Below are 14,116 nucleotides of genomic sequence, written 5' to 3'. Positions count from 1 at the left end.
TTAATCAGAGTGTCTAGTCCACCGCCTCTGAGTAACCCGATTTTAAATAACTGAAAATGACCTTATAAAACTATACCAAACCATTTTCTAGTTATATTAGAACATAAGAACGTAAAAAGTAGGAGCAGGAATTGGCCATTAAGCCCTTCAAGACTGCCAATCAATGAGATCATGGCTGGTCTTCTACCTCAGCTCCGACACTATTCCCATATTCCTTGACTCCCTTAATATCCAAAAATCTATTGCTCTCTGTGTTGAAAATACCCAACAACTGAGCCTCCACAGCCCTCCGGGGTAGAGACTTCCAAAGATTCATCAACCTCTGATTGAAGAAGTTTCTCCTCATCTCAGTCCTAAATGACCGACCCCTTATTCTGAGACTGTGACATCTGGTTCTAGACTGCCCAGCCAGAGGAAACATCCTCCCTGCATTTACCCTGTCAAGCCCTGTAAGAATTTTGTATGTTTCTATGAGATCACCTCTCACTCTTCTAAACTCTAGAGAATATAGGCCAAGTCTACTCAATCTCTCCTCATAGGACAATTCCCCCATCCCAGGAATCAGTCTGGTGAACCTTCGCTGCACTCCCTCTAAGGCAAGTATATGCTTCCTTAGGTAAGGAGACCAAAACTGTGTACAATACTCCAGGTGCAGTCTCACCAGGGCCCTATATAATTGCAGGAAGTTGAATTTATTCTTATACTCAAATCCTCTTGTAATAAAGGCCAACGTAACATTTGCTTTCTTAATTGTTTGCTGTATCTGCATGTTAACTTTCAATGATTCATGACATTTCACAATCTCTCACCATTTAAAAAATACACTGCTGTTCTACATTTTGTTACATTTCTCCACATTATATTCCATTTGCCATGTTCTTGCTCGCGCTCTCAGTCTGTCTATATCCCCTTAAAGCCTCTTTACATCCTCCTCACAACTTACGTTCCCATCTAGCTTTGTGTCATCAGCAAACTTGGATATATTACATTTGGGCCCCTCATTCAAATCATTGATATAGACTGTGAATAGCTGGAGCCCCAAGCACAGATCCTTGCGGCACTCCACTAGTTACAGCCTACCAACCTGAAAATGACCCGTTTATTCCACTCTCTGTTTTCTGTCCATTAACTAATCCTCAATCCATGCTAGTATATTACCGCCAATCCCCTGAGCCCTAGTTTTGTTTAATAACCTCTTGTGTGCACCTTATCAAATGCCTTCTGAAAATCCAAATACACCACATCCATTGGTCCCCCCTTATCTATTCTGCCAATTACAACCTCAAAAAACAGATTTGTCAAAAATGATTTCCCTTTCATAAATCCGTGTTGACTCTGCCCAATCCTATTATTCTTTTCTAAGTGCCTTGTTACCACATCCTTAATAATAGATTCTAGCATTTTCCCTACTACTGATGTCAGGCTAACTGGTCTGTAGTTCCCCGTTTTCTCTCTCACTCCTTTCTTAAATAGAGCGGTTACATTTGCTACCTTCCAATCCACAGGAACCATTCTAGAATCTATGGAATTTTGGAAGATGACAACCAATGCATCCACAATCTCTATTGCCACCTCTTTCAAAACCCTAGGATGTAGACCATCAGGTCCAGGGGATTTATCCACGTTCAATCCCACTAATCTCTCCAGTACTACTTTTTTACGAATACTAATTTCTTTCAGTTCCTCATTCTTGCAAGAACCTAATACTATCTTTAACTTCTCTTGTTAGCCACAGTTGGACCACTTTTCTTGTGGGCTTTTTGTGCCTTAAAGAAATGTATATTTGTTGTAAATTATGTATTAATTCTTTAAATGCTAGCCATTACTTGTCCACCATCATACCTTTTAATGCAGTTTACTAATCACCCCTCATATCTACGTAGTTTGCTTTGTTTAGATTTAAGACCCTAATTTTGGATTTAACTAAATCACTTTCAAACTCAATATAAAATTCTATCATATTATGGTCACTCTTTCCTAAAGCCCCCTTTACAACAAGGTTATTAATTAACCCTTTCTCATTGCACAATGCTAGATCTAAAATAGCCTGTTCCTTAATTAGTTCCCTAATTAAATATTGATCTTGAAAATTATCTTGTATACATTCCATGAATTTATCCTCCACACTATTACTGCAAATTTGGTTTGCTCAGTCTATATATGCAGATTAACATCCCCCATGATTACTGTATTACCCTTGTTACATGCACCTCTAACTCCCTGCTTTATATTCTGCCCTACATTACAACTACTGTTTGGGGGCCTATAAACAACTCCCACCAATGTTTTCTGCCCCTTGCTGTTTCTTAACTCCACCCAAATTGATTTTACTTCTTGATTTTCTGATCCGAGATCCCTTCTCTCTACTGTATTTATCCCATTCCTTATTATCAGTGCTACCCCTCTCCCTTTTCCATGTTGCCTATCCAAAAATAACAGACACAAACCTGGTGGTGGTGGAGGGTGGTTTGGGAATAGGTGTTCCATTTTTTAAATTCTGCTTTTACTGTTGGTTGGAGGCTGCCAGCACTGCTATACCTGCCACGGAATAACTCCCCTCCCCACACCCGCCCGCTCACTGACCAGACTCTCACGCAAAGATCAGGGAGCCCAACTTAATATATTAAAGGGAAAGACCAGAAGATTGGCTGGGGTCAGGAGCATGTCTTTGTAGCAGGTGGATCATCTGCCACACCACAGATGTGATTCTCTTCTACTAAAGCAGAAATTCTAGTCCTCTGTTTCTTCAGGAGCTTTTGTAAAATGAAGAATTATGATTTGAATACCTATGTTGTCTTTTTTCCTGGCTCTTAATTCTTTTAGATATTGCTAAAGTTTGAAATGTGAGGGATGCTGCATAATGACTGTGTATTATATCCGTTGTTGATTGAGAATGGATCAATGTATACACTCTTAAAGGCACTGGTGATGGGGCGGTAATGTCCTGTTTGCAGGGTGTGTTGCAGAAATTAAGTGGAAGGATGGTGGTAATGTTGTCACCTAAGGACAAATCATCTGGGAGGACAGGTGCACCAACATTAGCATCCTTGTCCAGGCCAACATCCCCAGCATCGAAGCATTGACCACATTTGATCAGCTCCGCTGGGCAGTCCACATAGTTCGCATGCCAGACACGTGACTCCCAAAGCAAGCGCTCTACTCAGAACTCGTCCACAGCAAATGGGCCAAAGGTGGGCAGCGGAAGCGTTACAAAGACACCCTTGAAGCCTTCCTGATAAAGTGCAACATCCCCATTAATACCTGGGAGTCCCTGTCCAAAGACCGCCCTAAGTGGAGGAAGTGCATCCGGGAGGGCACTGAGCACCTCTAGTCTTGTCACCGAGAGCATGCAGAAATCAAGTGCAGGCAGCGGAAGGAGCATGCGACAAATCAGACTCCCCGCCCACCCTTTCCTTCAATCACTGTCTGTCCCACCTGTGACAGAGACTGTGGCTCTCGTATTGGACTGTGCAGCCACCTAAGAACTCATGCTAAGAGTGGAAGCAAGTCTTCCTTGATTCCGAGGCATTGCCTATGATCATGATGAAGTGTTCAGTGGGGATGCAGAAGTACGCAAGCACATCCGAAGTGCATAGGGCAGACCTTGCAGGATTTTGCAGAGTCCACTTGTTGAAAGCAATTATTTAGCGCTCCTTGCAAAGATTGCACTGTGTGCAGGAAGGATGCAGGCCTTTAGGCAAAATTTTAAAATCATGTAAGCTGCCCAACATTTTCTGCTTTAGTGGAATTGTGGCACATTGTTGGCCTGGTGTGATAGCAGATTTAACAAACTGCTGCTGTGCCTTAAAGGTGAAGTCATACCATTGAAGCTGTAGAAATGTGGAGTTGAATAAGTTGTACAGACTGCATTGGAACAGTGGATAAGAGCAATGCAGGGGCTTGGGGAGGAGGTAGAACTACCTCCTTTACCAAGAGGTGCCTGGAGGTGATGCTGAGGGAGGTACATGAAAGCAACATTACCATCCTTAAATTTGAAAAGCGTCCCCTTCAAATATCTGGGAGTAAGTGGCAAGACAGGAAACTGTAACTTCACATGTGTGGAGGTCTTCAGCACAAAAAGCTCATTTGTAATGGGGCAGCTTTAGGTCGGAACAGATGAATGGACGAGCATTCATTGTAGATGAAATATAAAGGGTAATAGTGTTTGGTGGGCCAGATGATTGGAGATATGTGATCAGAATTGCTTGTATATGAGCACTGTCATGTTTGTAACTGGAACACTGTGTTCGCAGGTGCACGACCTGTGTCCAGCTGGGTAATGCCCCCAGGGATGCCCCGCTCAGCCCGTGGCCCTGGCCCACCAATCCATGGTCACGCATTCACGGTGACTACGCGGGCCCGTTCATGGGGAAGATGTTCCTCATTGTAGTAAATGCATACTCGAAATGGATCGAGTGCATCATCCTGAATTCATGCACTTCATCCACCACCGTGGAAAGCCTACCTGCGATCTTTGCAACCCATGGCCTGCCGGACATCCTGGTTAGTGATAATGGCCCGTGTTTCACGAGCTATGAATTCCGGGAGTTTATGTCGGGCAATGGCATCAACCACGCCAGGACTGCACCATTCAAGCCGGCCTCCAACGGGCAGTCCAAATCATTAAGCAAACTATGCTCAGAATTCAAGGATCCTCCCTACAATGCCTCCTATCGCGCCTCCTGCTGGCCTATAGATCCTGCCCGCACTCGCTCACGGGGGTTCCGCCCGCAGAGCTACTCATGAAACGGACACTCAAAACTCGGTTGTCCCTCAGCCACCCAGTCCTGATAGTTGAGGGCAAGTGCAAGTCAAAAAACGAGTACCATGACCATAACTCAAGGGGGAGATGTATCAAAATAAATGATCCTGTATTCATCCTCAATCACGCCATGGGGCCCAAATTGCTTGAGGGTACTGTAATTGACAAAGGGGGGAATAGGGTCATCGTGGTAAAACTCAACAATGGGCAGAAATGCCATAAGCATCTGGACCAAGTAAAAAAAAAGGTTCAGCATGGACACAGAGGAACCTGAAGAAGACCATGAGATGGAGCTCACACTACCGCCAGTGAACGTGTAACAAGAGTAATCAGAGGAATGCACAGTCCCTGAGGTCAGCCCGGACAGGCCGGAATCACCACAGGTGACAGACACTCACATCAGTGTCCAACAACCAGAGCCCCAACTGCGGCGCTCCACAAGGGAGTGTAGACCACCTGAAAGACTAAACCTATGATCCCAGTAAGACTTTGGGGGTTGGGGGGAAGGTGATGTCATGTTTGTAACTACAATGTAACACCACTGTATTACTGAATACACTCAACTTAGATGCACACCTTGACCACAGGTGGTGAACTTGTGGGAGACACTCCTTACCTGACCACACAGGTATATAAAGGGAGGTCCCACGCAGGGTCATCACTTCTGGAGTCCTGTAATAAAGAGTTAAGGTCACAGAGTGGCCTTGTCCCTGGAATGTGCCTTGTGTGGTTTCATGCTGTAGAGTAAGGACTTTACAAGCACTGTATGACATTTTATGAAAGTGTTGTGTATTACATTTTAGCCAAGGAATTATTCCTTGCTGCAACTGAACCAGCAGCCAACATTCCCGCCTTTCCTCATTCCTCTGCAATGCCTCCTCATCTTGTGGCTCCCTGGAGGCAAGAGGGAGTCTCAGGGAGATGGCTAACATTATACAGCATGGTGTTTGAAGGGGTTTAAGCTCCTTAAAATGTTATATATGTTTTTTTTCCTGGAAAATGTGGGCGTCACTGACAAAAACCTGAAAGCCTTTACATGAAGCAGAGCAGCACAGCTTTGAGACAAAGGAACGCCGAAAGGCCAAGACGGGTGAGTCACTGCAATCATTTGCTGAAAATCTTTCCAGGAATTGCAGAATTCTCTCACAATTTTGCATTCACAATAAGGGTTTTAAAGTTTGTCAGAAGCAAGAGCCTCCCACGATGTCAGTGTAGCCCAATTGTAAAATACTCTGGGGTGAAATTCGGGGTGTTTGCGCCTCCCGTTACCACCCCCAGAGGGCGCTAAGAGGGCGTAAATGACTTTTCACCCAGGTGCGGCAGCACTACCAACGCCTGCAAAATTCTGCGAGAGCTTAGCGGCGGCGCTAACCGGTATTGCCCCGTTCCAACCGGTAGCGTCCTGCTCCGCTGCACCGACGATGCCCGTCACCATCATCACCGTGTGCAGCGACCTGTTTTTGGCCAGGAGGGAAAATTTGGTAGCAGCCCCTGAAGCTACTGCAGGCGATGCCTGTGACAGCTTCAGGGGGTGCATACCGAGGTGTAGGCCCCTCGCGGCGTGAAAATTAAAGGGCAGTTGCCCAGTTCAACATTTTTCAAATGGCTGACTTTTCAAATCGCGGCCTTCTTGCTGATGGATCGCGGGGTCTGTGCCGCGATCTTGTTGCTGCCACGGTACCCCGCTCCCTGGTAGTCCAGGGATGGCCCCATTTCCCACACATAGATTCAGCAGCTTAGCCCTCCTCTTTAATGAAGGGGAGGGCCCTGTCTACGTGGCAGTGCTGCGCATCCCATCGCAGAGCACTGTGCCCTTTGCCAAGCCCTTCCGCCCTGCTCACGCCCCACAGAGCAAGTGGAGCGTGATATTTTGCTCTCCATTTGCTCTCGGTGGCGTTAAGCCCAATATAAGTCATGGGGCACATCTTCCACGCCTGGCGCAGGAACTCGAGGCAGTTACCGTCCTGCAATTTCGGCCCCTCTATGTCCCCGGTACACATTAGGCTCTCGATTTAATAACTCTGCCTCATACCTCTCCATAACCAGTCACATATATGCCAGCATTAACTACTCTATGCTTTTTATGTGCAATTAGTGACACCAGAAATAAACATGCTCATAGAGAAGTTTAATTCAACGTCATTCATTTACAGTACTGTACAGAAGAATGCATTACTTGACTGGGAGAATAGATGCATCGTGGTGAAGCTGCCTTTATCCTAGGTCTCTTCTAAACACAGAGCCTAACTCAGCCATTTTATGCACAACTTTTGCTAATTTCATGAATGGTTATCTCTGTTGGATGTCTTTTACAGATTCCTAAAGCTAGAGACAGTAATATGTTTGATAATTCATTTAATTTATTATTGACAAAACATTATCCTTAAACACCCAAACCATCCACACAGAGTAACACACATCAGCCCTCCATCTAATCTCTCACGTGCGTGGATTTAATGAGGACCTGTGATGGTGACTTCTCCAGCATGTTTAAGCCACAGGGTCTCAAAGGCAGCAAAGGTCTTTCTTCCTGTCTACCTAAGCAAAAACATGGCATCTCCTTATATCGTTATCTTTTTTGGTTCTTTTCCTGTTGCATACAACACTATCTGATGTTTCATGAACCGATTGCCAAACATACCGTTACTTCATATCATTGCTTTTCCCCGAGGCATATCTTATATTGATGGCCTCTAGTTATGCTCTTCCGCACAAGTGGAAACATTCTCTCGGTACACACTCTTATCAAAACTTTTCTTAATTTTAAAAACCTCTATTGGGCCACCCCTCAGCCTTCCTTCAAGAGGAAAGAGACCCAGCCTGTTCATCCTTTCCTGATATGTATACCCTCACATTTCTGGTACCATCCTTGTAGATTTTTTCTGCACCATCTCCCAGTGCCTCTATATCCTTTTTATAATATGCGATCAAAACTGTACGCAGTACTTCAAGTGTGGTCTAACGTCTCCAATCGTCTTGGTTAATCCTTGCCACTGGACCAAGACCTATCTCTGTCAAGCCCGTGTGGTGGCTGGTGTGCAATGGCCACCACACATTAAAAAAATCCATGCACAGGCATCTTCCACCCAGTGGATGTGGTGTATTTGAACTTTCAAAAGGCTTTTGACAATGTCCCACACAAGAGATCGGTGTGCAAAATTAAAGCACCTGGTACTGGGGGTAATGTATTGACATGGATAGGTTGGCAGACAGGAAGCAGAGAGTCGGGATAAATGGGTCCTTTTCAGAATGGCAGGCAATGACTTGTGGGGTGTCGCAGGGCTCAGTGCTAGGACCCCAGCTATTTACAATATACATTAATGATTTAGATGAAGGAATTGAGTGTAATATCTCCAAGTTTGCAGATGACACAAAGCTAGGTAGCCGTGTGAGCTGTGAGGAGGATGCTAAGAGGCTGCAGGGTGACTTGGACAGATTAGGTGAGTGGGCAAATGCATGGCAGATGCAGTATAATGTGGATAAATGTGAGGTTATCCACTTTGGTGGCAAAAACACGAAGACAGAATATTCTCTGAAGGCGGCAGATTAGGAAAAGGGGAGGTGCAACAAGACCTGGCTGTTATGGTACATCAGTCATTGAAAGTTGGCATGCAGGTACAGCAGGCAGTGAAGAAGGCAAATGGCATGTTGGCCTTCATAACTAGGGGATTTGAGTATACGAGCAGGGAGATCTTACTGCAGTTATACAGGGCCTTGGTGAGGCCTCACCTGGAATATTGTGTTCAGTTTTGGTCTCCTAATCTGAGGAAGACCATTCTTGCTATTGAGGGAGTGCAGTGAAGGTTCACCAGACTGATTCCCGGGATGGCAGGACTGACATATGAGGAGAGACTGGATCGACTGAGTCTGTATTCACTGGAGTTTAGAAGGATGAGAGGGGATCTCATAGAAACATATAAAATTCTGACGGGACTGGACTGGTTAGATGCATGAAGAATGTTCCCGATGTTGGGGAAGTCCAGAACCAGGGGACATAGTCTAAGGATAAGGGGTAAGCCATTTAGGACTGAGATGAGGAGAAATTTCTTCACTCAGAGACTGGAATTCTCTACCGCAGAGAGTTGTTGATGCCAGTTCATTGGATATATTCAAGAGGGAGTTAGATATGGCCCTTATGGTTAAAGGGATCAAGGGGTATGGAGAGAAAGCAGGAAAGGGGTACTGAGGTGAATGATCAGCCATGATCTTATTGAATGGTGGTGCAGGCTCGAAGGGCCAAATGGCCTACTCTTGCACCTATTTTCTATGTTTCTATGTTTCTAAGGTAGTTCGGGATCTGGAATATTATGTCCTTTATTGAAACACCTGAGAACTCATCCCTTTTTAGTGTGGAAGCAAGTCATCCTTGATACGAGGGACTGCCTAAGAAGAAGATCTTGAAAACAACCTTTAATGCATCTCCTCATCGTCGCATATTGCCTTTTATGTTGCAACAGTCTCCTGCCCTTACACCACCCCCTGCTGTGATGAAAAGACTGTAAAAGCTTATATGGTTCAATCTTTACACATATTTTAAGTTCAATATTTTTCCACCTGGCTTATTCATTTTGCTTAGGAATAAAGATGTGCCTATCTTTACAGATCCTTGGTCCTGAAATTCATCCTTTTCTATGTTGTCAGCAACATTGAGGGGAAAGGACAGGATTTTCGAGAACACAATTGAAACCAATTCCATCTACATTATTGCTCTGGCTTCGTTAAAAATAAAAGTAATATAAAAAAATATTCTTACATTCCCCACTTCGAGGCTAGAAAAGACTTCCTTTTTTGGTCTCGTAAACTTATTTCACTGTCAGTGCTAACATTTTAATCATATTTTCTCTTATCTTAACTTGTTTCAGGTTTTTTTTAAGTGAACCATTTCTGCAAGGACAATCAGCACGAAAAGCTGTGCTACCAGCAGGAATGCAGAGCCTGTTCTTACCCAAAGATATCGCCGGCTCCCACCATTCATGGTTACCCAAAGTGGCAATAAGTCTATATCATCGTGCTGCTGCTGTATAACAATGATATTGTCCCTGCAAAGTGCTGGTGCATTGCAATACAGATTTAACACTCAAGAAAGCAGCAGAATTGGATGGTCCAAATTTACAACTACTCGTAATGTTTTTGTCTGGAGGATAATGCTTCTTTGAAATTCTGTAACATTATGGGCCCCAACAGGCATCAATATTATATCCTAAATTTTAATCACTTTTGTTGATGTAAGGCAAAAAGTTGTTTGCCAAACCATGCATATGGTGGGCCTGAAATTCAGTACAGGTTGAGCGTCTGAAATCCGGAAACCTCGGGACCAAGGCCGTTCCGAATTCCAGGTATTTCTGGATTTTGGAACGGCTTTGCCTGGGCCGAGGTAGATGGGGTCGGGCAGCCAAGGTAAGGGGGCGAGGTCAGCCCACTGAGGTAAGGGGGAGAGAGGGGAGAAGTGGGGGAGCCGGGGCCGGGGCTAAGTTGGATCTGGGTGAAGTCAGGCTGCTGAGGTAAGGGGGAGAGGGGGGAGAAGGGGGGAAGCCGGGACCAGGGCGAAGTCGGGCCGCCGAGGGCTGGGGCGGGCGAAGTTGCGGCGAAGTCGGGCCAGAGCGAGGTCGGGCCGGAGTAAGGTCGGGCCGCCGAGGGCTGGAGCAAAGTCGGGTCGCCGAGGCGGGGGGAGTCCAGATTTCGAAACATTTTCCGGTTTCCAGACGACCCCGCCACGGATCGGCCCAGTGTCCAGATTCCAGAACATTCCGAATTTTGGAACTCAGATTTTGGGCGCTCAGCCTGTACCGCTGGAAAGCTGGTGCTCCGTCCACCTTTTTGTGGCCATTAGTGCCAAAAAGTTTTCGTGGTTGGGCCACCCCATATTGAGTTCCAAAAGTGAACAAATGGGTTCCAGCGCTAATAAACCCTTCCAATGTGGATTTTTCAGCAGTGTGGCTGTCTTAATTTGAGCCTTATTATCACTGAGAAATTCAGCATGTAGGTAAGGGTTTCTAACGAGCCAGCTGCTCCCTGGCCTATTTAAAGGCCAATGTTTGTAGTAAGCCCCTGAGGGGGGAAGGAGTTTGGAAGGAAGGCTGATGTAAGAGGTGCAAGGAGAGCCAGCAGGTTCACTGATATGAAGCTGAAGACACTGATGGACAGTGTGAGGACAGAAGAATACTGTTTCATGACATGGGGAGACCTGGCAGACCGCCAGTACATAATGCATGGAGGGAGATTGCAGGGGAGGCATCGAGCACCTCCATATCTGTGAGGACGCATCCTCCCAGGAGGGTGGTGGCCAGTCTGCAGCCAGCCCTTCCAGGTTGGCGATGGGTCAACGCCTCCTAGCTCTGGGGTGATGGGGATCCTCTTCCTCCTCCTCATGCGCCTCCTGCTCCTCCTCCTCAGGTGGTACTGCTGGCTCGACCTCCAGCAGCTGTCCCCTCATGATGGCCAGGTTGTGCAGCATGCAGCAGACCACCACGATTATAGAGATCCGTTGAGAAGAGTACTGCAAGGTGCCACCAGAGCGGTCCAGGCACCGGAATCTCTGCTTAAGGATGCCTATGCACTGCTCGATGATGCACTTGGTGGCACAATGAGTGGCGCTGTCCTCGGGTTCCGCAGAGGAGTGAGCAGCCAAGAGGACAGGGGATATCCATTGTCCTCAAGCAGTCAACCGCAATCCTGATTCAGGCCGGTGAAGACGGCGGGCACACGGGTCTGGCACAGAATGAAAGAATCATGCTGCCTCCCTTGCCCGCTGCCTGTCTGCACGGTGCTGACGGTGACAGTCCTGCGAGCCGCGCTGCTTCTAACCAGGTGTACCAGGTATTGCCCTCCCAACACTCCTCCCATCCTCAGGGTGAACCCTGCCAAGCAGCTCTCTGCAGCCCACAGGCCTCCACTAAAGAGTCAGACCTGAAAGTTGTACAAAAGTGCAGGGGTATGTGCAAACATCTGAGCAGCACTCAGCAGGTTTAATGGAGTCAAAACAATTAATAAAACTAGATCAAGAGATAAATACTGCAGATGCTGAAAAATGAAATAAAAACATTAATAAGTAATAAAACCATTAACCTACCAAAGGGCCCCAGTGGTGTCGTGTTCGAGCACCGCATCGTAAATTTCACGGGAGCACTGCCGGGAAAAGTCCTACCTTTCCCTCGGTTAATTTTGCTCTGGCAGCCCCTTTCCAGCGGCCTGCACGCTGCAGAGCTCACCACTTGAAACTTTGCTTTACAGTGGCTTCACCGCGCCATTTCCAGCAGAAGTGAGCACCGCTGAAATCCTCCCCAAGCTGAATATGGCTTGGGGAGGGAATAGTAGCCAACCGTGGCAGCCGATCGATTTTTTTGGTCAACCGACCAAACTCTGCGGTAGCCGACCCTTCGGGGACGGTGAATTTCGGCCCCGGTATGTACATAGGCTCTCTCCGAACACGAGTTCTCTTTGATTCCAGGGTGAAGCCACGTGTTGACATTGAGCTCTGCAGCTCATCACAGCCACATTGCCAGGCACCACTTTTCCTGGAACAACGGTCGGTATCTGGGGCTATCCTGAAGCCCTCTAACTAGTATTCTTGGACAGTTTGCAATCTCCTTGCCAATATCATCTTAAAGCAAGTCTATCAAGTCCACATCACCGACGCCGTGGCAACCGGCGAGGGTCAATCCTTTGGGGACAACAGTATGTTCATTCCTAATCCTTCATCTTACATCCCACTTCCCCCTCATCCCACAATCTCTTCTGATTTACAAGCCGCTGATGGTGTAAACCTGCACATCTGGCTTTCCCCCTCCCCTCACCACAACTCTATTCTTGTGCCTTTCTCCTTTCAGATACCCAAGAACATCAACTTGGCCAGCCAGTGCAGGAAGAGCAAGAGGAGTGCGATGGAGAAGAAGAGACACCGTCACTCAATCTCACACTTGCAGTTACCAGCTCAGATATTGGCACTGTGTGTACTTTAGAGGGTGGTACAAGAATCATAAGAAATGGGAGCAGGAGTAGGCCACCTGCTCCACCATTTAATAAGATCTTGGCTGATCTGATCTTGGGCTCAGCTCCACTTCCCTGCCTGCTCTCCATAACCCTTTATTCCCTTATCACTTAAAAATCTGTCTATCTCCGCCTTAAATATATTCAATGACCCAGCCTCCGCAGCTCTCTGGGGCAGAGAATTCCATAGATTTACAGCCCTCTGAGAGAAGACATTCCTCCTCGTCTCAGTTTTAAATGGGTGGCCACTTATTCTGAGACTATGGGCTAGAACCTCCACTTTTGAGCTTATCGCCCAAAAATGGGTGCTATTTCCGGCATGGGCGTTAAAAATGGTTTTTCAGATTGCCGGCTTCTCGCCCATTCTCAAAACAATTAGTTTACATTTTTGAAAATGGGCGTTACCGTGAGCGATATCAAATGGACGGTAGCGTTACATTTTTCTGACCTTCTGCCGTAAAGTGTGGCTGTCCTTAGCAACGGCATGGCAACACACGATTCCCACCATTCAGGAGGTCAAGGGTCATCATGACATACGCAGAAGAGGAGACAGAGAGAGAGGGAGCTCAGAGGCACTGAAAGCATGTGTGGCTGTGGTGTATGCTTGTTTGGCTGTTGTGGGAGGAACGACGGAGATTCACCAGCAGCAAAAAGCCCACTAAGCACCAAGAACCGAGTTGGCACCGAGTTTTTGTCCAACAAATAACATATAAAATGGAAGGGAAGGAGGAGGCCCTGGAGCTGGTAGCCAGGAACACTGGTCCCGGAGCGTTGCACTGCACCCCAAGGTGACGTACCCCCATTGCCAACTACACATGTGAGCCAGCAGCAACATCTTGCTTATGACTCAGAGCACGCTCTCACCTCGGGACAATCTTTTCCCGTATCCATCCAAGCAGTGCTTCAGCCATCATGCGCCCCCCGCCCCCCCCATCCCCCCACAATGAAGCATCGCCTGAGGACCTCCTCGGCCAGGCAGCTTGGAGTCAGGAGGGTAAGGGTAAGGGGTAGAAGTAGGGAGGAGAAGCGGGGGTGCGGTGGGGGCGGGGAAGGGTTGGTTTTTACAGAAATACTGATGATTTTAGACAAATGTTCGGTTTAAATGTTTTTTATTTCACAAAACCTTGCAGCACATTGGCTCAGATAGCTGCACCGTTACACGCTGGTGATTCCTTAACATCAAAGGGTATAACCACACTTAACTTCAATCAATTTAAACTTTAACTGTCACCAAGGTGATGCCCACCATTGATGTATGATCTGCACACCCATCAGTGTATCAGCCTTGTAAATAACACCAACATTCTTTCAAGCAAAGCGATCATTGATGAGCTCCTGACGTAAGTCTCTTGCAACTATCATGTCACC

At 46.6% G+C, this 14,116-nt stretch overlaps 1 protein-coding gene across 4 annotated transcripts in view; it reads left to right on the top strand.

Annotated features, from left to right (window-relative positions):
- The window catches only part of LOC139276120 (NXPE family member 3-like), a 100,899-nt gene that overhangs the window by 37,805 nt on the left and 48,978 nt on the right, over positions 1-14,116 (top strand). The window lies entirely within an intron of this gene.

Source organism: Pristiophorus japonicus, chromosome 11, assembly GCF_044704955.1.
Source record: "Pristiophorus japonicus isolate sPriJap1 chromosome 11, sPriJap1.hap1, whole genome shotgun sequence".
NCBI classification, from domain to species: domain Eukaryota; kingdom Metazoa; phylum Chordata; class Chondrichthyes; family Pristiophoridae; genus Pristiophorus; species Pristiophorus japonicus.
The sequence above is the reverse complement of the archived record's forward strand: the minus strand, read 5'-3'. Positions and strand labels throughout refer to the sequence as shown.